The 24420-nt window shown below is 42.0% G+C and overlaps 1 long non-coding RNA gene across 1 annotated transcript; it reads right to left on the bottom strand.

The window, feature by feature from the left end:
* Nucleotides 1-3533: 3533 nt before the first annotated feature.
* On the bottom strand, nucleotides 3534-15976 carry LOC144065656 (uncharacterized). Its single transcript, XR_013297235.1, has 2 exons — nucleotides 11951-15976; nucleotides 3534-5843 (listed from the first exon to the last, which is right to left on the bottom strand). It is a non-coding gene; the product is annotated as an uncharacterized LOC144065656 (long non-coding RNA).
* Between the last annotated feature and the right edge of the window lie 8444 nt (nucleotides 15977-24420).

Raw genomic sequence — 24420 nt, 5'->3', positions numbered from 1 at the left:
ACTTGACGCTAAAAGCTAAGCTGACCACAAGTGACATAGAACCCTTCTTGAGAGTAATTACTTGCCCAAGACGCTAAACAAAAAGTGCATAACCTGATGACAACACTTTTTTTCACATTTGAATCTAACTTTTACAAATGGAAGTATAGTTCTATAACCACAAAGAGACAATTAAATCTTAAATTGCCATCCAGAATAATTTATCGCATTTCCCTTCCCAGTACGTGTATTAGACCAACGAAAACAGCGACAAAGTGGTACTCGGGAAAGGCACGTACGGGGCGGTGTATGCTGGCAGGGACGTTAGCAGCCATCATTAAGTTTCCAAAAAAGGACAGCACGTGAGTGGATTGTTTGTCCCTCCACTTGACAGCCACTAACAAACACACCGTGGACAGTTATTCCCAGCCGCTCCACGAGGAAATCTGCCTGCAAAAGCGACTGAAGCACCGGAACATCGTCCAGTATCTGGGCTCCCTCAGCGAGGACTCTTTCATCAAGAACTTCATGGAAGAAGTCCCAGGAGGTTTGTAGACAAAGCAGTGTTGATGAATAAATCCCAAATACTGTATTTTCACAACTATAAAACACACCTTGTGATAGGGTGCAGTCTCATTTGAGGGTATATTTTCAGTTTTTTGTCAATACATTGGACGCCTCATCCGATAAGGCACTAGCATGACACTAGGCTCACGTATGTTGTGCTAGCCACTAGCATATGTTATGCTATCCGCTAGCGTACCTATGTTATGCTATCCGCTAGTGTGCCTATGTTATGCTATTCACTAGAGTACTTATGTTATGCTAGCCTCTAGCGTACCTATGTTTTGATAGCCGCTTGCGTACCTGTTAAGCTAGCCGCTAGTGTATGTTAAGCTAGCCGATAGCGTATGTTATGCTAACCACTAGCGTATGTTACGCTAGCCACTAGCGTACCTATGTTTTGCTATCCGCTAGCGTACCTGTTATGCTAGCCACTAGCGTATGTTATGCTATCCGCTCGCATACATATGTAATGCTAGCCGTTAGCGTATGTTATGCTATCCACTAGAACAACTTTGTTATGCTATCCGCTAGAGTACCTATGTTATGCTAGCCTCTAGTGTACCTAAGTTTTGCTAGCCGCTAGCATACCTGTTAAGCTAGCTGCTAGCGTATGTTAAGCTAGCCACTAGCTTATGTTAAGCTAGCCGCTAGTGTATGTTATGCTAGCCGCTAGCATACCTATGTTTTGCTATGCGCTAGCGTACCTGTTATGCTAGCCACTAGCATATGTTATGCTAGTCACTAGCATGTTATGCTAGCCACTAGCGTCTGTTATGCTAGCGTACCTATGTTTTGCTATCCACTAGCGTGCCTGTTATGCTAGCCACTAGCATATGTTATGCTATCCACTAGCATACATATGTTATGCTAGCCGTTAGCGTATGTTATGCTATCTGCTAGACTACCTTTGTTATGCTATCCTCTAGAGTACCTATGTTATGCTAGCCACTAGCCTCACTATGTTATGCTAGCCGCTAGCGGACCTGTTATGCTAGTCGCTAGAGTGTTTTGCTATCCGCTAGCATACCTATGTTATGCTAGCCGCTAGCATTCATATGTTATGCTATCTGCTAGCATGCCTATGTTATGCTAGCCACTAGCGTACCTATGTTATGCTATCTGCTAGCATACCTCTGTTATGCTAGCCACTAGCGCATGTTATGCTAGCTGCTAGCATATGTTTTGCTAGCCTATGTTATGTTATCTGCTAGCGTGCCTATGTTATGCTACCCACTAGCGTACCTATGTTATGCTATCTGCTAAAGAATCATATAATCAATGTAATTTTAGTTTATGTAGAATATTTTTACTGGACAGTATTTTCTTGGGTTCTTTTCTGAAGTTTCAGATGAGGATACATAAATTGATGCAAAAACAGAATCATCATCTTCAACACCACAGTACTCAGCGAAAACATTTGAAGTTTATTTACCAGGTTTCGATTTATGAGAAAGGAGGATTGTGATATGGGAATTGAGTCTGTGTGTGAAATGGGCTTGTGATATTTTCAAATGGAATGTAGTTTTATTCTATGTCTTTTAAATGTGTGGGTCCTTTTGGATTTTCTGTTTTAGCAATTGGGAAAAACAACTGCAATGTGTCAGTCAATCATGAGTACTGAAAATGCAAATTTGAACTAAATAAATCGTACTGGAAAAAGAAAAATTGCTCCAGCATCTATAACCCAGGAGACGTTTTAAACAATTTCCAAAACGGGCCTTAATATGTGACTCAAAGTCATGTTTAGGTATACATTTCTGCAATATTGAGTACTTACTTGTGAGTACTAAGTGTCTTTCTCAAACTGATGAATTTATTGAATCCATATTGGCAGATTTACAAATAACACGTAGATAACTAATAACACACAAAAACGAAAATTAGCTTTAAAAAAATAGACAATTTGTGAAATAAAATAAATAGACACAAATTGACAAAACACCTCGTTGGCTGAGTACCAAGAGGAATTAGCCTGGGTTTTTGTTGGGGCTACTTGCCAACAATTAAATAAACTCGAACACAAGAGCACACATTGAGACAGAAAGAATGAAATTTAAGGCCGCATCTGTAGAGGCGGGGGTCAAGCAAGAATTCAGATGCCGGAGAATGTGACTACTCTCCAGGCTCCTCCAAGCTATTTCCCGCCGAAAAGCTGCTTCAACGGTGTTTTTAATAGAGATAAGACAAGTCATAAAAATGGGAGGCGTTAATACAAATGAAGGAGGTGGAGTACAAAAGGTGTAGTGCACATTTTAACCAATAGGTGTTGTTAGGTTCAAACACCAGACATTTGTTTCACCAACCTGAAAAGAAGGAAATCACAGAGAATTTGAGTTAACTTTATTTAAGAAATGAGAGGTTCAGAGACTGTCCCTGTCACAGCCCTCCAAAAACACTCTGAAGAAAATCCCCTCCTGCCAATTCTCTTATTGTGTTTTGGGAGTGTCCAAGTTACAGGAAGTTTCAAGCTGATCAAGGGAGAGATAGTTCTCTCCCAGTTACAAAAGGTTCTTTGATCATGACCATATGCCCCTTCAAGATAACATCTTTATAGTCTTATTCCTGATATCTTGCAACCCTCACAAAACAGACAAACAGACAGGCGTCGGCCCCCCTGGGTAGTTCCTCTTTGTTGAATAAGGTGAAACTTTTCCCAGGGGTCAAGACATCCCCAATTCTATTAACTAACATTTCAACAGTCTAAACTAAAATCAGGATAACTTATTTACAATAATTCCAACATAACCCTCCTGTTTATCCGGATTCTTGTTATAAAATATCATCACCCATGACCTCTTCTTATCCGATTTTCGCATCACAGGATCACAAAAATAACAGAAAACGTTACACTCAGAAGTTAATGCCAGAGTCTTTAGCATCTTGGAACATGTCAGGCAGTCCCATGAACTGCATTTCCTCCTCATCTCCAGATGTGTCGGCGTCGTCATCATCCCGTGGTTCGCCTCCAGATGTCAATAAGGCATACATTTCTGATTTGACTGGTTGTATAGCATTTGTTATTAACCTTTCACATAACGCACGAATACAGGGAATGCAGCAACATCCACAAGTTGTGAGAATGGCAGCAAAAACAGCGATTGACATTAAAACTGATACAATCAACTGTTTGTACTCGCCAAACATGCTACCAAATTCGCCCCACATTGAGGTGTCGACTCCAGAATGTTCTTTCATCTTGCTGTTGAGGGATCGAAGGCCCTCCAGGGCCTTGGTTAAACTCCCGTCAGCTGCTGTATTGTTAGGGATGAACGTGCAGCATTGGTCGCCAAAGATGGAGCACACGCCACCTTCCTTTGCCAGGATCATGTCAACAGCAATTCTGTTCTGGAAAGCCATCAAAGAGGTAGCCGACAACTGTTCATGGATGGCTGCAAACCCTTCCTCCGTCCTGTTCCCCAGTCGTTGCACATTGTAATGGATGTAGTTGATTCTGTCCACATTTTTGTTAATAGTACACCACCAACACAGGAATGATTCAAAACCAGCTGCCATTTGGTTAGCGAGTTTATACTCATCTGGTACACCTCGGGGAACCCCGATGCTGTCGATGTAGGTTGGGTCCCCGTCTCCCCATCCAGGAGCGGACCGCTTGGCTCTGCCATTCCAGTGGTGAGGCAAGATGTTTCCTGCCACAGTGACCAACTCAGGAGCAGACATCTTTGTTATGGAAACAGGCAGGAGCAATGACACAGATGCACAATAGCCAGTAGTGTTGAATGGCAACCTGTCGTACAATCTATTATCACCACACCACCACCAGATGTCGCTACGAGCTACCGGTTTGAATGTTATATCAACCGTCAACACTTGTTTACATTGTATACTATTAAGTCGTCCCAGAATCAACCCTTTTCCTATTCTCTTAATGCACGTGAAGTTGGCCCGTGCTATTTTCTTTGAAAACACTGGTTTCTCCTTTTCTTCATCCGCCATTGGAAAAACACTATCCCAGTACGAACAATTTTGAGATGGTACTGGTTTGTTCATCACGTCTACCAGGCAGGTGGAGCTCAATGCTGAGGGTATTACTTGTAGCAATGGTCTGGCCCCCATACATACCACACAGTCTGCTTGCGTCACTTGAGCGGCTTGTTCCGCCATTAGGAGCCAATTGTTATCTAATCTAGAAATTCCTGTCGCAAATTTAAACAAATCATCCACCTCTGGTTCAACGTATATTTGTGGCATGTCTGGAAACTTTGATTTCGGCCCAGGAGTTATTTCTTTGCTAGGTTCAACAATTGTGGTAGTGACGTTTGGACAGAACGTTATGGGCACGCATGGGTCTTCCTGATGTTCTCTCCAGACACAGAGCATCAGCCCGTGGCATAGCTGTTTGTTTGTGTAGCCCTTCAATTGTTCGGGCTCGCCGAGTGGCACCTGAGTGGTATTCAAATTTAACAACAAACTGCTTTTTGTTCTTGTCAGGGTTACCTGTTTTTTCCACCTGGCCCCTCTCTTGGAGAACCCATACGAACCTCTTGACCACTTCCCAGTTGTAGCCGCCACGTCACCCCACCAGTGACCCGATTTCTTTGCCCCAGCACTGTCCAAGTAAAAATCATACCCGCTCCAATCATTCAGCCGATATCCCCCTATCTTGAAATTTTGGTCAAATGTAATTACTGCCTCAGTTCTGTTGGTTTGGTAACAATAATACAATTGGTAAGTATGGGTATCATCTTTGCTATCTGTCGTTTTGCATGGATTCTTTATCACCTTCCGTGGTATTCTAGAGGGATTTTGATAGTAATGTACCCCTCTTTTTTGCAAATTGAGTGACTTTTCATGTAACAATAAAATTACTACTATTATTATTCCGATTGTTCCTCCCACCGCCAATCCTATTTTGTGTACCCGGGTGAATATCATGCTGGTAGATTGTAATCTCTCCTAATGCCAGACCGGAGCTGTTGACGTCTTCACCGGGTTTGAGATGACTGTAAACTAAAATTACAGCCCCCTTTGTAGTCGGACTTCCTCCGGAGGCGGGTGAAAGATTACAATGCTACTACAGCAGATACCACAGCGCGATCACTACAATACAAATAACGACGGTTAGGTTGAACACAATGATCGAAATTGTTAACTTAGTCATACTCGATAACCCTTTTGCAATGTGCCAGGTGAATCCAGGTATTTCGTTCTGCTATTTTAATTGCCGTTCCTGTGGTTAATAAAACCTGATAGGGTCCTTCCCACTTAGGCGAGTGCCAGTGTTTCTTCTTTATACTTTTAATCAGGACCCAGTCACCTGGTTCAACTAATTGGTCTTCCTGCAACGACACAGATGGCGTATCTTCATTAGCTTGTTCTGTCAATTCTTTTTGTTTTTGTAGCATTTTTCTCATATAATCCGCAAGATTGCTTTCGTCATCTGTTTCCCAAATATTTTTAAAATAAGGTAATCTGTACTGTCTGCCAAATAAGGTTTCATACGGGGTTAATCCGTTTGTGCTGGTAATGTTTATATGTAGTTTTACTAAGTCTAGGCATTGTGTCCAGAGTCTACCAGTTTCTTCCATACATTTTCTGAGTCTATTTTTTATGGTGCCATTCATTCTTTCCACCAGTCCCGCACTCTGTGGATGATAGGCGCAGTGATGTTTTAAATTGATGTAAAACGCTTGTCCTATTTTTGAAATTATTTGGTTTACGAAATGAGTCCCATTATCACTGTAGATTATTTCCGGAATGCCATATCTCGGTATTATGTCTCTGCATAATGCTTTTGCTACTGTTATGGCATCAGGTGTCTTTGTCGGAAATATTTCTACCCATTTTGAATACGAGTCCATTATTACGAGACAATATTTTTTACCTTCACACTTATTTAGTTCTATATAATCCATATGTATGTGTTGAAATGGATATTCTGGTTTTGGGAATTGACCCCGTTTTGGTCTAAGGTTACCTTGTGCATTGTGTCTTGCACATATTAGACAGGTTCTACAAAAATTTTTTGAATAGTTATTAAATCCATAGGTTGTATATATTTGGTTTAACATTCCTATCATCCCTCCTCTTGAGACATGTGATTTACCATGGCTCAAAATAGCTGCCCATTTGTATAGGTTTTTTGGTAGGATTGGTTTACCTTCTGGACATATATATATTTGGTTTTTTATTCGCGCGCCTTTCTTTTCCCATTGTTCTTTTTCTTGTTTGGGTGATTGTTGTTGCATTTCTATAAGAATTTTATCATCCATTTTTTGTTGGTCATTTTCGCTATTTACTTCCATGTTTAGAATTGTTATTTCCCCTTGTGCTGCCTGTTTAGCAATCTTGTCCGCGAAGGCGTTACCCTTTGTTATGGGATCGGTACCTGATGTGTGTGCAGTACATTTACATATTGCTAACTGTGTCGGTAGTTGCACGGCTTGTAATAGTTCAGTTAGTAATTCGGCGTGAGTCACTGGTTTTCCAGTTGATGTGACCATACCCCTATTTTTCCAATGTTGCGCAAACGTTTGAGTGGTTGCAAACGCATATTGGCTGTCCGTATATATTGTGACCGCCTGTCCTTTCATTAATTTACAGGCTTCAGTAAGTGCCACTAATTCTGCAGCTTGTGCTGAGAAATGTTGCGGTAACGCTGCTGCTTGTAATATTACTGTTTGAGTTACTATGGCGTAGCCGGTTTTTGTTTTCCCTTTATCATCTTTTTTCGAGGACCCGTCTACAAATATTATTTCTCCATTTTCTAGCGGTGTATCTTTAAGATCTGGTCTACTTTTACTCTTTTGTTCCGCTAATGCTTCGCAATCGTGTTTTTCACCTTCCTCCTCTGTGGGAATTAGTGTTGCTGGATTGAGCACTGTACACCTTTCTATTTTTAGATGCGGCTGAGACAATAGTATTGACATGCAAGACAGATGTCTTGCCGGTGACAGAAAACTCATTTTTGTTTGTAAGAGTAGAGCTGAGACCGCGTGGGGAACTTTTAAAACTAATGGGTGGAACAATACCACCTCAGCGCTTACAGTTACCGCTAGTGATGCTGCGACCACTGCTCTAACACAATGTGGCAGTGCACAGGCCACTGCATCTAACTTTGTGGAATAATATGCCACTGGTCTCAGCTTCTCGCCATATTTCTGAGTCAATACCGATGTCATGAAATAATTCTTACAGTCCACCATTTGTACAAATTCTTTAGAATAATCAGGCAACGCGAGTGTGCTACTACTCACTAGCGCCTGTTTCAAATCGCAAAATGCCGTTTCTGCTTCTGGCGTCCATTTCAATTTGTCTGACATTTTTAGTTCTTCTTTATACATCAGGGCTTGCAATGGCGCTGTTAATTCGGCATAAATTGGTACCCAACATCTGCAGTAATTTGTGAGCCCTAAAAAGGACATCATTAGCTTTTTTGTAAGTGGCTTCGGTGCTTTTAGGATTGCCACCTTTCTTTCTTCTAAAATTGTTCTGCCCCCCGCGCTTAACTGGTGACCCAAGTATTTTACCGCTTTTTGGCTGAATTGTAACTTATTTCTGCTGATTTTATGACCTTCTTCAGCTAAGTGTTTTAGCAACGCTAATGTGTCTTTTTCGCATTGCTCCTTGGTTTCTGATGCAATTAAAATGTCATCTACGTAAGTCATTATTTGGCTACTTTTTGGCGGCTCGAAGGTTGCTAAATTTGCGTTTAGAGCTTGAGAATATATAGTCGGACTCTCGCAGTAACCTTGCGGCAGTCGAGTGTATGTATAACGTTTCCCTTGGAACGTGAACGCAAACCAAAATTGACTGTCCTTATGTACTGGTACCGAAAAAAATGCATTGCTGATGTCCACTACCGTAAAGTATTTTGCGTTTGGGTTTAGCGAGTTCAACAATGTATATGGATCTGCCACTGTTGGGGATCTTTGAATTACTGCATTATTTACCGCTTTTAAATCTTGGACCATTCTCCATCCATTTGATGGAGCAGCTTTTTTTACTGGGAATATTGGTGTGTTACACGGAGAGTCGACGCATTCTATTAATACCCCTGCTTTAAGTAAGTCGTCTATTACAGGTTTTATCCCTTCTATTGCATCAATTTTAAGTGGGTATTGTTTTACGCGAGGTTTATATTCAGTTTTAGGTCGGATTAATACAGGTTCTGCACCTTTTATGAGTCCTACATCTGTAGGCCCTTTAGACCATAATTTTGCAGGTATTTGTTTTAGCAATTCTTCTTCGTCTTTTGAAAATAATATTTGTCACTTTTGTTTTGGAATTAAGTGTACCCCCGCCTCGACAGTTACTGTCCAAAAAAACGATTTCCGCCACAGCTCAGTTGACGCACTATACCATGTATTAGGCCCCGAGGGCTCCCAGTCATGTGCTTTCTCCCCTATTTCCACTAGCCTGCCTAAGTCTTTCCACTGGGTGTGTTCGGACTTACACAAAGAGATGTATGGTGCTGTATGTAATTTAAAAAGGGCTTGTGCCTTTTCAGGCAAGGCGACTGCGGTTGCAGCATCTGCCAACCCGTTTGTATATAGGTAAGTGACCGTTATTCGAGTAGGGGTGACTTTATCGAGGCTTTCCTTGTACTTTAGATCTGGTTTATTTATATACGACATTGTGACATGTAAATTTTCTGGGGACATACGGTCCCCTTCAAACTGCACCGAATTTATTCCCTCTTGTATTAGACTAGTTCCTGTTTGCATCGGTGGCTTGTTTGGAATGTCCAGAGAATAATAGTAATTTGGCTGTCCCATCCCTTGTAACACGAACACTTGTTCTGGTTTATGTCTAATTATTTTCATGCCATCCGACGTTGGCAGAACGGCCAGGCCTAGCCCCACAAGGCCGTCTCTGCCTAAAAGGTTTACTGGACATTCAGGTAGTATTAAGATCGATAACTGGCATGATTTGCCTTTTGGATCTCTAAGCCAGACTGGTTCTGTCATTTGTACTGATTTTGTGGCGCCCTGTGCTGCCCTAACTATTGCGAAATTTGGGCTTGGTTTTAAGTTTGGTATTGATTCCCTGATTGTGGTTCTACATGCTCCTGTGTCACAAAGGAATTTTAATGGTTTGCCTTGTACCCATATTATCACTTCTGGTCTGACCTTTTCTTCGAATAATATTTCATCTAAATTCAATATTTCATCTTCACTCCCGATTTGATCCTCATATCCCATTTCTTTTTTACATTCCACTTCTCCCTTGTACCCAATTGGTATCTCATCTATACTTTTGGTAGCCATTTGTTTTGCTCTCTCCCGTTCTAGTCATGCGTTATCACGTCGTTGCGATAAGCGGGGAGGGTAGAATTTGCATTCTTTGGCTGAGTGGCCCTCTTTGCCGCACGACCAGCAGGTCCTCGGATTGCCTTCGTGATAAGCTCCCGGTTTAAACCTGAGAACTCCCCCGCTGGCCGCACCCCTGTCGCGACCTCTTCTCTTGCCTCGACCTTTACCGTTCGAATACTGGTGATAATACGCTTCAGTCCCAAAACTATCTTCGTCCCCATAAAAGAAAACTGCTTCTTTCTTTTGCTGTTTTTTATTTTTTATCACTTTTTCTGCATGAAGAGCATGGTTTATGTAATCCCCCAACGTTCCTCCGTTCATTCCTATGTAATGGCGATCAACCCACTGTTTTATTTCTGGCAAAGAATTAGAGTGGAGGGCGTTTTTTAACTGTTGTTTATAGGGGCGCGCATCATTTTCATCATGTTCTAATCCGCTGTGTTGTCTAAATACTTTTTCCATTTTAATTCTATATTCTTCAAATGATTCCTCCGAATTTTGTTTGCATCTTCCTATTTCAGTGTAATTTGATCTTTTCTTATATTTTACTCTGATTCTGTCTAACAACAATCTCACTTGATCATTCAATCCATCTGATTCTGGCGGAAAGATTTTACCTTCCCCATCGGTCGGATTATAAGACCCTTTAACATAGAACCAATCTGATCCCAATTTACACATCCATACTTGTTGTACCTCCATTCCATTTAAATGGTATGAATGTCTGAGGTTTTCCATTCCTGCCTCGCACTCAGCTAAATCTTCCTTTGGGTGTGAAATTCCTTCTACAGCCTTCCTCACATCTTCCTGTGTCCACGTCCTATAAACTCTAACGATGGGTGCCGCGTTTGGGTCACCCGCTTGTGGGTTTGGTAACTCTATCAAAGGATACATGTGCTCCTCCTCCCCCCCTTTTTGTATTTCACACTCTGCTCCTTTTGGTGGGGGTGACAGCACACCTTCCAGTCCCGTTACTAACCCTTTTGACCATTCCCCGATTACGCCTTGGGATCTAGTTTGATGTACTTTTGGATGGGTTTCTTTTAGTTTATATTGTGGAGGGGGTGATCCGGAGATCGCCGTTTCGAGAGTAGTCGGTTCTTGTTGCTGTGCTAACATTTGTCTTACGCCACTATATGGACCCACATATTCATTATCTTCCTTCCTGTGATACATGACCTTTTTTTCTCCCTCTTCTCTTTCCCGCCTTTTCTCTTCTTCTATTTTTTGTTTAGCAACTTTCTCACCCTTCTCCCTTTGCCCTGCTATCCGAAGCCAAAGTTTGGTTTGATCATAACCTCGTTTTTGCATTTTACTTCGTTTTTTGTTACACGATTCTTCGATTTTTTGTTGTAATTCACAGATATCTTTTATTATTAGTCTACCAGTGAACCCATATTTTTTTACCCAATAATGCAAGGATTCCACCGCGTCGGGATCCTCTCTATGAACTATCTTCCAGTCTTTAGACGCAAGTTCCGAGAGGAATTCCTCTTTTTTACTTGTTTTACTTTGTACTTTACCCATTTTTGAATAAAATTTAGTCCCAGTGGGTCTTTGCACCTATAGTGCACTAACACTGGGTTTAGACAACAGGATGTCGATAAATTCCTTTAGTGGTAAACTCACTTCAACCTTTTCAGGCGGAGTTTCGCGTCTACATACATCCACTAGAGGTCGACATTTGTCTCCTGTTGTTTGATATGAGATACAAATCACCAAATGGTAAAATGTATTTCCAAACACACTTTTTGCACGTTCACTCCTTTTAATTCGCAACCAAGGCTCCGCAAACCTTTACAGAGTTTAATTAGTCTTTTCCAACTAAGGGGGTCTGTTACGCCACGAATTTCTGGTTATTGTTTGTTCAATACAACTTGGACTCCGATATCCTTTACAGAGTTTAATTAGTCTTTTCCAACTAAGGGGGTCTGTTACGCCGCGGATGTTTGTTGTTTGAATTTTACCTGATAGGGCCTAGGATTCTCAGGGCTTTTATTTCTTTAATCAGGACTCCGCTATCCTTTACAGAGTTTAATTAGTCTTTTCCAACTAAGGGGGTCTGTTACGCCTGCGGATTTTTAATTTACTTCGTTCTCATTCATTCCTTTTTTAAACAAAATTTTACTCACGATTCTCTGCGTCCTCGGTATCCCTTCAACCTTTGGACCCCAGCCCGTAAGGAAGAAACAGTCCTGGAAAAGGATCTTTATGCTGTGGCCACAGACTTTTCTGGATCTTGCTCACCCGCTGGGATCGTCCGGTATCTTGGAATCCGGCTCGAAGGACCAATTAAATGTTAGGTTCAAACACCAGACATTTGTTTCACCAACCTGAAAAGAAGGAAATCACAGAGAATTTGAGTTAACTTTATTTAAGAAATGAGAGGTTCAGAGACTGTCCCTGTCACAGCCCTCCAAAAACACTCTGAAGAAAATCCCCTCCTGCCAATTCTCTTATTGTGTTTTGGGAGTGTCCAAGTTACAGGAAGTTTCAAGCTGATCAAGGGAGAGATAGTTCTCTCCCAGTTACAAAAGGTTCTTTGATCATGACCATATGCCCCTTCAAGATAACATCTTTATAGTCTTATTCCTGATATCTTGCAACCCTCACAAAACAGACAAACAGACAGGCGTCGGCCCCCCTGGGTAGTTCCTCTTTGTTGAATAAGGTGAAACTTTTCCCAGGGGTCAAGACATCCCCAATTCTATTAACTAACATTTCAACAGTCTAAACTAAAATCAGGATAACTTATTTACAATAATTCCAACAGGTGTAGATACATTCTATTCTAGTAACTTCTAATACATCAGAGTGCAAAAGTGTGCAAGATTAAATATAAGAATACAATTCATATTTCACATTTCCCCCCTGAAGTAACTAAAATAATTTTTGTTAGAATTATTATGGAATATTCTATATGTGTTGTAAGCATTTTTCAATAAGTAATAAGGCTATAAACCAATTCATGGAACCATGGACACTTTTCCTCCACATCGTCTCCTCAAGGCCCCACAGCTCGAGGACACATTGTTTTCACACACGCTTTTCGGCAGAACACAACGGGACTGTTTTGACGGGACTCCAGCAGAAAATACGGCTTTGCTTACAGTATAATACTGCTTTGTTTATAATGAAAGCATTCCTCACACTGTTGTTTTTCTAACCAGCGAGGGTGTTATTGTACTGATTACATAACCATGTTTTTCGAGTGTCGCGATTAAATACAATGATTCAGTTACTGCAATTCAGAATGCACTGGGGACTAAGACGGCGTCACATTGCATCTCCTTCGAAGTTGTAGGCAGAGTTTGTTGAAAGATGTTTTTCCTTTTTTAATTAAATATTACTAATAATGATTTAAAAGGTTTGAATCATTATTCCAACAATTTTCTTTAAACACATCAATTTGTATCCCTCCTTTTCAGGTTTTAGAATGCAAATATCATCATCAGTTACTATTCATAGGGTATGGAAAATAACAAAGTCACTTGTCAAGGCAGAGGCGAAAACTCAAGTTTACTCAGCGGTACTTGAGAAAAAATTCCTCTACGTCCCTCTTAATGAGCGAACACAATTTTTAAGTCAAGACAAGTGCATTTACCCAGAGGACTCAACATTCTGGGATTCGTCACACTTTGGAGGAGTGCAAGAATCTCCAGCATGGTTTGTCATGCTGTGGTACTGTATGTCACTGTAAGCTACCAGCGTGTGCTGGATAGTGTTTTGAATCATAGCTTTCATACAAGGGATTACACACATTAAGAAAATACAGAATAGTAGTAAATCCGCAAGAAAGGGAGTTGCAAATTTAATCAGAATTTAGAACCATGATGCGGTTGTGAACCACGACCACAGTGATACACCTACGGCTGAGTGATCCTGGGCCATGGTGTTGGCTAGGGCTTTCATTTCAGCTATGGCACGAGTTATGTTACCTTCGTCACCGGTTTCATCTGGGATGAAGGTGCAACAGTGTTCTCCAACTATGGCACACACACCTCCATCCTTAGCTGTTATCAAATCTAGGACCATTCGGTCTTGCAACTCCATTTCTCTAAGGGCTTTCAATTCATCTGCTATACCTTGTAGGGCCTTGACTGTTTGGTTAATGAACAGTCCCATGCGATAATTCAATGTCTCTACACTTAGCATAAGTTTATCCACTCCAAGCTGGGGAAGTAGTGACAATATGATTTTTTGGGGGGTGGACCATAATTTATGATCATCAGGAACATCACTGCCCCAAATTGAATCATGTGGTTTGAATTGCACTGGTGTTAATCTCTTATTTCTTACTGGTATTTTCACTCCCCTTAAAATGAATGCATCTAGGACCATCTGCACCATTGCACAACGACCTTTCCATGCTGTGGGCAAACTCAAATACACCGTACATCCACACATCCAATACCCATCATCTTGAGGATCAGTGCCCATCACATCGGGGACAGTGTAATAGTCCCTGCAGGTGGCACCCAGGGGTGCTCCTGTGGCATTGAACCTGGCTTTGTTAGTGGTGTCTCGTGTGCACGGAGTAAGTACCTCACTACAGTATTTCATGGGGACTTCTCCTACCAGCCTAGAGTTGCCCCAGAATGCCATGTTACTAGCGAAACACACAGCCTTAAAATCGCGTGGGAATGGGACGTTGTTTAACATAGCTAGATTTGTCCAACCATAGTTCAATAACCTTGTGAATTTTCTACCTGTTAAAGGTGGTACAGTGGCATCAATCTTGGGAACTACAGATCTAATTACATTTTCTAGGTACCGTGATCTCAGGATGTCGGGATACCATAGAGGTGTGTAGGTGTTATAGGCATAGGGGTCAATCGGCTTGGGATACACTGGTGGGGTACCTGTGGAATAGGGCATACGACTACACACAACTTTCTTTCACACCAGTTAGTTTTTTCTGAAATACCATGAAATTATACCACATATTTTCTTCGTAGTGGTTCTTTGGATTGTTCTTTTCATACCACTTCACTCTCCTCTGTGACAGGATCACAGCATTGTCTCGTTTTTCAACTCGAATCTCAGGGGGCGGGGCATTCAGCCACACCCAGGCTGTCACTGACAGTACAGTCACTGTGATGAGGGTGGCAACAGCTTTCATTTTGGCTTCTGTGTGAGGGTGCAAAGACTATGAGAGGTCAAGGTTAGGTGAGGGGTGCTCATGGCAGGTGAGCAGACGTCAGATGAGTTTTTCACGAACAAGGGTTTTGGCACCGTCCGACTTCCAGTCTACTCAGAGTCACCGATGTCTCGAACTACTTTGACTTGGGATTGGTGAATCCACGTCGACCTCTCAGCAATCTTTACTGCTGTGGGGGTGGTGAGTTGAACCACGAATGGGCCTTCCCAACGTGGCGAGGACCAGGACTTCCTTTTTATGACTCGAATCAGGATCTGGTCACCAGGCTTCACCACCTCCTGCAAGGGAGACAAAGGGGATAGCGGCAGCTTACATGTATTTTGGACAAGTTTTTCTCTAAACATTTTTACCATCCACTCTGTGAGTGGATCTGCCTCGCCCTTAGTCTCTTGCCATGGTTCACCTTCCCATAGGGGAAGTTGAAATGGTCTTCCATGAACTATCTCAGAAGGTGTTAATCCTGAGCTAGTTGGTACTATTCTCATATATGTTTTGACCAGTGATAGGCATTCTGGCCATGGCTTTTTTGTCTCTTCCATGGTTTTCTTAAGCCTTAGTTTTATTGTACCATTCGTTCTCTCTACCAGTCTCGCACTTTGCGGATGGTACGAGCAGTGGTTTTTTAAACTTATTCCTAGGTGTTTTGCCATGTGTTGTACTATGCTGTTTACAAAATGAGCTCCATTGTCACTCCAGATGATTCTGGGGATCCCATGTTCTGGGATTATGTGTTTACAGATGGCTTTAGCCACCGTCAATGCGTCTGGTGATTTTGAGGGGACTATTTCAGTCCATTTTGAGAATGAGTCAATCAAGACTAAACAGTATTTATATTGGTTGCTTCTGGATAATTCAATGAAATCCATGTGTATAATTTCAAATGGGTAGGTACCTTTTGGGCATTGGCCTCGTTTGGGCCTGAGGTTACCTTGCACATTATGTCTGCAACAAATTAAACAGTTCTTACAAAAAAAAATTAAAGTAGGTATTTAGACCTGTTGGCACATAAAACACACGCTGTACCATATTAATCATTCCCCCTGTTGAGACATGATACTTTCCATGGCTCAATTTTGCTACCATTTGGAATAAATTCTTTGGTAAGCATGGTAGGCCTTTTGTTGTGTATAGGCCGTCTGCAGACTGTTCTGCGCCTTTAAGTATCCATGCATCTTTTTCTTTCTGTGGTGCAATGTTTTGCATATCAATCAATACTGTTTTTGGGATTGACTCATTTTGTTGTTGTTGTTGTTGTGTATACTGTGCAGTAAGTGTTTGTGCTGCTCCTTTAGCTGCTGTATCTGCTCTAGAATTTCCTCTACTAATTGTGTCACTGCTGTTAGTATGTGCCTTACATTTGCATACAGCTATGTGGCTTGGAAGTAGTACTGCATTAAGTAATTGTTTCAGCAGTTCGGCATGTTCTACTGATTTGCCTGTGGATGTTTTCATCCCTCTTCTATTCCATTGTGCGGCAAATACATGTAGAGTGGAGTGTGCATATTGGCTGTCTGTATAAATGGTGACCTTCTTACCTTTAAACAATGTGCATGCCTTTGTCAATGCTATAATTTCTGCAGCTTGAGCAGATAGATTAGATGGCAATTTTTCTGCACATAAGACTTTGTTGTCTGTGACGACTGCGAATCCTACTTGATTTTTTCCTTGTTCTGATTTGGATGCTGATCCATCTACGTATACATAAGTGCTGTCTGGAATAGGAGTATCTTTGAGATCTGGTCTTGGTTTGCAGCTTTCGCTGGTTCTTTCATCACATTGGCGTGGATCTCCGTCTTCTTCAGTTGGTATTAACGTTGCTGGGTTCAAGGTATTGCATCGCTTAATGGTGAGATGGGGTTGCGATAACAATGTGGCTGTTATGGCCAGGTGTCTTGCTGGTGACAGGAACGACATTTTGGTTTGTGTTATCAGTAGATCCACTTCATGGGGGACATGGAGTGTGAGTGGATGGAACAGTACAAGTTCAGCTGTCATCTGGACGGCCAATGCTGCTGCGCACACTGCTCGTACACACGGAGGTAGAGCAGCTGCAACTGGGTCCAGTCGTTTTGAGTAGAACGCTACTGGTTTCATCTTTGTTCCATGTGGTTGTAGTAACACTGATGTCATGAACGTTCCTTTGCAAGTCACTGTTTGGGTGAATGTTTTTTCATAGTCAGGAAGCGCTAGGACTCCTGATTCCAAGATTTGTTGCTTCACTTCCATGAATGTTCGGTTTCCTTCTTCAGTCCATGTTACTGGGTCTCTCATTGTCATCTCAGTAGCATAGATCATGTCTAGCAGTGGTTGAGTTAGTTCTGCATAGTTTGGAATCCAACTCCTGCAGTAGTTAGTTAGGCCTAAGAAGGCCATCATTTGTTTTTTCGTCTGTGGTTTCGGACATTGCTGGATGGCTTCTCGTCTTCCATCCGTTAGTTCCCTTCCTTTCTGTGAGACTCGGTGTCCCAGGAAGGTGACTGACTCCTGACAGTACTGCAGTTTCTTCAGCGACGCTTTGTTCCCAGTTTGCTCCAGATGTTTGAATAATCTGATCGCTTCTTCTTTGTTTTCCTCTTCTGTGGGACTGGCTATCAGTATGTCGTCTACATATACTAAGATCTGTGTGGTGTCTTTATGTTCATGCTGATTTATACATGCTGCGATCTCTTGTGAGAATATTGTGGGGCTGTCACAGAACCCCTGTGGCAGCCTTGTGTATGTGTATTTGGTTCCTTCGAACGTGAAACCAAACCAGTCTTGGGCTGTTTTGTGTAATGGAACAGAGAAAAATGCATTGCTTAGATCAATTACTGTAAAGAATTTCTGATGTGGTTTTAACTCGTTCAACAGTATATGTGGGTCTGGTACACAGGGTGCTCTGGATCTCACTGCTTCGTTGACCCGTCTTAGGTCCTGGACCAATCTCCACGTTCCTGTCTCTGTTTTCTTCACGGGAAAGATAGGCGTGTTACATTCGCTTGATGGATTTTCAATTAGAATGCCTGCTTCGAGCATTTCTTTAATTACTGGTCGGATGCCATCTATAGTATCTGGTTTAAGGGGGTATTGTTTGGCTTGTGGTCGATATGATGTCTTGGGCTCAATTCTTACTTCCTTTGCTGTGGTCATTTTTCCTACGTCTGCTTTTGATTTGGACCACAGTGAACTCGGTACTGTAGGGAAGTCTTCAGCTTGTAGCAGTATGTAGTCTTGTCATGCAGTCAAATGCGTTTTCGGACTTGCTTGAGTCATCCACTTCAGCTTATGTCTCGTCACTGTTCCATATGGGGTGTTTGTCAGTACGCTGACTGTGGGAGTCTGATGTGACCACGACTCCTCGCTTCTGGTCTCCAAGAATTGCACCATGTGTCCTAGGTCTTTCCAGGACCTGTGGGGTTTTCTCTTTATGGACACATGGGGTGATATCTCAAACTGTAGCAGTTTTTCCGCTTGAGGCGGCAGGTCCACTGAGGTGGCCGCATCTCCCTCTGCCGTGGAGTACAAGTACTGCAGTCGAACTAGTTGGGGTCCCAGTCACTCAAACTGTTTAACAAATTCCGGTCTGGCTTTCCCAAACTTCATGGTGATGTGTAGTGGCCAAGTGGGTTTGTGTTTGGCCATTTACATTTTCGACTTTGGATTTTAAATGCCGGATTACAGATGAGGGCCCTTGTGTTGCTAAATCTAGGGAGTAGAACGTATGAGGTTCCTCTTGATCTTCGACTACTTGGATTTCCGCTTCTTCCCACCTGTGTACTGGTTTCATACCATCATCCGTGGGGATAAGGCTGATTCCCAGTTTACGGAGTAGATCTCTTCCCAGGAGGTTCACAGGACAGTTCTTACTTAGGATGAACTTTGCTTCATGATTTCGTCCATTTTCATCTGTTATTTTTGTTTTCTTCGACTTCTTCAACAGCTCCATGTGTCCATCTGCTCCTATCACAGTGATCCATTCCTTTCCTGGTAACAATCCTGGCACTTTGTCTTTGATGACTGATTTATCTGCTCCAGTGTCGCATAAGAATCTAACTGGTGTTTGACTTTGTCCCACCAGCAAGGTGTAGTATGGTTTGCTGTCTCTGTCCCAGAGGGTGGACATGATTTCGGTTAAGTCTAACACTTCTACTGGCGAGCAGGGGGTTTCTTCGTCCTCCCCATCGCTTTCTTCAGTTTCCTCTTTCGTGTTAGGCTTCCATTTCTCTTTCCTCTGGCGTCATTCTTGATATTGATTTTCAGGGTTGAACGGTGCGGGTCTCTGGTTCCACATTGGTGGATTTTTGCAGTCTCGAGCAGAGTGTCCTCTCTGTCCACAATTGTAACAATTGTCATCTGGGTTTGCTTTTCTTGGTGGGCCGTGTCTTCCTCGGCCTCTTCCTCTTCCACGTCCTCGTTGGTAGAATATTTCTGATGACTCTTGGTTCACCAATGAGGCCATGGCTTGGGTAAGAGTATTAACTCCTGAGCTTACCTTTTTTTGGCGGTGTCTCTCCTCGGCATGAAGCGCCCACTCCATTAGTTGATTCATTGGCATGGTTCGGTATGTGACACAGTACTTCTGCACGAACCCTTTGATTTGGGGCTGGAGCCCTTCCAGGAACCCTTGTCTCAATTGGGCTTGGTACGCTCCTTGCTCATTTTGGTCTTCTGTTATCCCACTGTGGATTTTGAACACTTCTTCAAATCTTGCTCTAAATTTATGAATTCCTTCTCCTTGTTCCTGTGTTGTGGCTCTGATTTTGTCATAACATGGTGTAGGGCGCCACGTGTCTCGAACTCGGGTCAGGACTCTTTCCACTAGCTGCGTTAGGTATTCTGAATCATGGGGGTGGATTTTTCCTTGGTTGTTTCTCTCGTCGAAGTTTCCTCTTACTCTGGCTCAGTTGTGTCCCAGACTCAAGGTGAATGCTTTCTTTGTCTCAGCTCCATTCAGGTGGAAACTTTGTCTCAGCTGTTCAAAATTATTGGACCATTCAATTGGGTTCTTTATTGGGTCTCCCAGTCCTTTGCATGCTTCGGTGCATTCGGACTTGGTCCATGGACGGTGGACGAGAATGGTTTGATCGCGATCTCCGTTCACTTGAAAGTGTGGATTTGCAACTTCAACTATGGGGTACATTTGGCTTGGTGGTGCCCATGGCTGTGGGTCAGCATGAGGTCCTTCAAATGCTATCAAGGAAGGATAGAGTTGTTGTCCCCCCCTTTTTTCTTTTTGTGCTCTCGTCTGCATTTTGATGACTCCTGCTGGTCCTGCAGGGGCATCTGTGGGCTCTGGCTCGCCCCTCCTTGCTTCATCGTGTGGTATGCAAGAGACATTTTGTAACTTGAGATGTTGCTCTTGTGTGTGCATTGCAGGTCCCCCTCCCGCATTGTGCTCTTGGCTTGTAAAAGGAGCCTGGTACGGTCTGTCGCCGGAGCGGGGGGCTGAGGAGGGGGCCAGTGTTTCTTCATGAGGTCTAATATCAATCAAAGCTGTCATACTTGTTTTTTGTTCAGCTTGTTTAATTTTCTTAATAATCTTTTTCTTATGTCTTAATTGGGCCTGGACGATCCAAACCTGAATATCTTGAAGCTCTCTACATATCTTCTCCTTTTTTCCACTTTCAATAGCTTTCTCCACTTGCAATTTCCGCTTTATGGCCTGTAATGGCTCTTCCAACAGTCTCCCATCCCACTCCTTATTCTTCCTCCACTTTTCCATATAAGTGCAATTATCAGGAAAATGTTTAAGCATCATGTCGGTTGGGACTTCTTTGCTGCTTTTCAATCCCATTTTGGAAACTTTTCTTTTGTTTGAAGATGTTTTATTTTTCTTAAAAATAATGATATTTGCATATTCTGCTATTCCCGTTACGCATTTATGACTTTTTATTTACGGCGGTGTTTACTCACCTTCTCTAGGTACGTCCCGTTTAATTTACTATCTTATTTATCCACCTAAGTAGTCGTTTATACTCTTGTTTTGCGCGGCAATGTTGTGATTTACGAGCGTGTCACTAGTGCTCTGGTTTGAATTTCTCCTTATGAAGATTACTTGCAAGTTTTATAGTTATTATTCTATATATTTTTTCTTTATATTGAGCTCTTTCATTCTCTTGGCACAGTATAACAATATTTTTCTTCTATATTTTTAACACAACCCTCGAAGTCCCTTGGCGGGGGGGGCGCTACCCCCCCTATGTCTGCTGATTAGGCAGATAGGCCGACACACAGCCTTTTATCCTGCTGTATACTTTTATACATCAATCCGACACACCGAAAGAAGCCTCCCCGACACACAGAGAAGAGTATACGCAACTTTTTTTTTTTACGAATGAAGCATTTCCCTTCCTCGAAGGGAAACGGGGCCTTATGCTGGGTTGGATTCTACAAATTAATTTTAAAAGTGCCTTACCGCTCAGGTGCGCTTTGCGTCCGGTGGGATGGATTCGCTTCCTTCTTCTGGACAGCGGAGAATCGATCACCCTTCTCCTCAATGGGGAAACAGCTGACGTCAGATTTTTGGATTGATTATTCGCGATCCAAAATCCAGATGCGAATCTTCCCGGGTTTCGGGCACCAGAATGTTGGGGATACTTGCCAACACTTAATTAAACTCGAACACAAGAGCACACATTGAGACAGAAAGAATGAAATGTAAGGCCGCGTCTGCAGAGGCGGGGGTCAAGCAAGAATTCAGATGCCGGAGAATGTGACTACTCTCCAGGCTCCTCCAAGCTATTTCCCGCCGAAAAGCTGCTTCAACGGTGTTTTTAATAGAGATAAGACAAGTCATAAAAATGGGAGGCGTTAATACAAATGAAGGAGGTGGAGTACAAAAGGTGTAGTGCACATTTTAACCAATAGGTGTAGATAAATTCTATTCTGGTAACTTCTAATACATCAGAGTGCAAAAGTGTGCAAGATTAAATATAAGAATACAATTCATATTTCACAGTTTTATTCTTTATTTCTCTTTATATTACTTTAGCTTGCAACTTTCTGGCTGAGCTTGTCTCGTGCTGCCTTTGTCTTACCGAGAGCGCTTTTTTTGCTGCACTAATCTTCCCATTTAGCAAACGTACGCCACTGCGCCAACTACAGAAGGTATGGTAAAACTAACATTAAAATACACAAATAAATACAGTGAAACTAAAATGTGGCAGTTACATATCAATTGCCAGGTCAGTTTAGTTACATGCCAATTAAATCCGTTTGGATAAATATAAAAGTGTAATAGAACTACAAAATGAACCCAAAGTCAGTTCAGGTGAAGTTGTTAACTGCACAAGGAAAAGGAGTTCTCCCCTTTGTGGATTCTCATGTGGGTTTTAAAATTTTGCTTTTGAGAAAAGGCTTGACCACAAAATGAGCAGGAAAATGGTTTTTCACCAGTGTGGGTTCTCGTGTGCCTTTTTAAATGTTCCTTTTGAGAAAAGGCTTGACCACAAACTGAGCACGAAAATGTTTTTTCGCCAGTGTGGGTTCTTGTGTGACTACTAATCAAGCTTTTCTTCCGTGTGAATGTCTGACCACAAACTGAGCACGAAAATGGTTTTTCACCAGTGTGGGTTCTTGTGTGGCATTTTAACTTGTGCTTGAGAGAGAAAGATTTACCACACATCGAGCACGAAAAAGGTTTTTCACCAGTTTGTGTCCTTGTGTGGATGATTAAGTCCTGCTTTCAAAAGAAAGCGTGACCACAAATTGAGCAGGAACATGGTTTTCCACCAGTGTGGGTTCTTGTGTGGCTTTTTAGGTTTGCTTTCTGTGTGAATGTTTTACCACAAACTGAGCACAAAAACGGTCTCTGCCCAATGTGGGTTGCCATATGTCTTTTCAAAGTAAACATTTTACCAAAGGTTTTCCCACACTGAGAACATTTGCAGAGTTTGCTGCCACTGGGATTTTTTTAAGACCTTCATCATCATCATTATCATAAAGCAAGTCGTCACTATCTGAAGGAGGAGCAATAAAAGCTTCTTCTAGCCATCCTTTTGTTGAGTCGCTGCCGTGCAGAGGCTGCGCCCCTCTATCGGCCAGGCCTAGATCAACTTCACTCTTGAAAGGCTCAGCAGTTGACCAAGTGACATCTTGCTGCTCCTCCTTTTTGATTGAAAGTTGCTCTTCTCTCTTTTGCTCTTTAATTTGGGGCCATGTTGAAGTGTTTGCAGGCTCCGCCCCCTCCGCTGGACACGCCAAGATCATCTTCTCTCTTTAAGTACGCACCAGTTGACCAGGTGACATCTTCTTCCTCCTTTTTTATTTTAAGTTGCTCTTCTCTCTCTCTCTGTCTTGAGGGAACTCTGGCTCCTCCTCTTCGATTTGAGGGGGCTCAACATCCTCTTTGGCACCAGAAAACTCTGACAAATTCCCATTAGGACCAAGATATTTTCTGAAACCTGCAAAGACCCCAAGATAAATGATATATTTTAAAAACTGTCTATTATTCTATATATATATATATATATATATATATATATATATATATATATATATGATTTCATATTTTTATATGCATTACAGTATGAAAATGGGAAATAGTTGTTATGATTTGTACTTTTCCCATGATTTATTATGCATGATTTTGTTTGTACTATTTAATTGTCTTGAAATCAAGCTTGTACCTTCTGTCGACTTAATTTTTTTTAAATAAATCAATTGCAGCGCACAAAAAAGCCCTTTTATAACACATTGGGAGAATATATAAATATAAAAAGTTAACCCACCTTCTAGTCTGTGAAGAACAACTTTTGCATGCATTATTTTGCAAACGATCGAGTGTTCCTCGTGGAACACTCGCACACGGGAATTCTGATGGAGGCACCTTTGATAGATGCTAGCAGGCTAAACTAAAGTACGCCGCAAAGCTTCAACGAGGCTTTAGACGCCTTGAAGATGATGTTGACTGAAACTTAAGACGGAAGAGTAGTTAAGCAAGACACATCGGCCACGCGTGGCTTTAGTAAAGTGGTGGAAATTGAGGAAAAACTCGGCGCGCTACGGTCACGACAAGATTGTGACTGGGGACGGGACCTTGACTTTTGGGGTTGCGCATGCGCGGAACATTGCGTCACTTCTGCAACTCGAGCGTCAATTCTTTCGGTGGCATTAGGTTTATTAAAAACAAGAGAGTCGAACATAGGAAATAATTATTCTTCAAATGGTCTGACATATGGTTTGAATAAACATGTTTTCGTAGGTTTGAATTTACGACATAAGTCACCTGAAGAAGGTTGCGGCTCAAAAGGAGGCGACGCAATACGCGCAAGTGCAGAACAAATCGACAAATTATCAAGGAACCATTGCTGTTTTGCCAAATTGAATCACGAGAGATGAAGTTCTTCAATGAAAATGTACCAACTTGCACGAATCATTCCCTTATTTGCTTAAATGAATTGAATTTGTGAGAAGAAATAAATGGCTTAAAGTGCCTCCATCATATATCAGGGTCCAAAGGAG

This window comes from Stigmatopora argus, chromosome 20, assembly GCF_051989625.1.
Source record: "Stigmatopora argus isolate UIUO_Sarg chromosome 20, RoL_Sarg_1.0, whole genome shotgun sequence".
NCBI classification, from domain to species: domain Eukaryota; kingdom Metazoa; phylum Chordata; class Actinopteri; order Syngnathiformes; family Syngnathidae; genus Stigmatopora; species Stigmatopora argus.
This window is presented reverse-complemented; position numbering and strand designations above follow the sequence as displayed.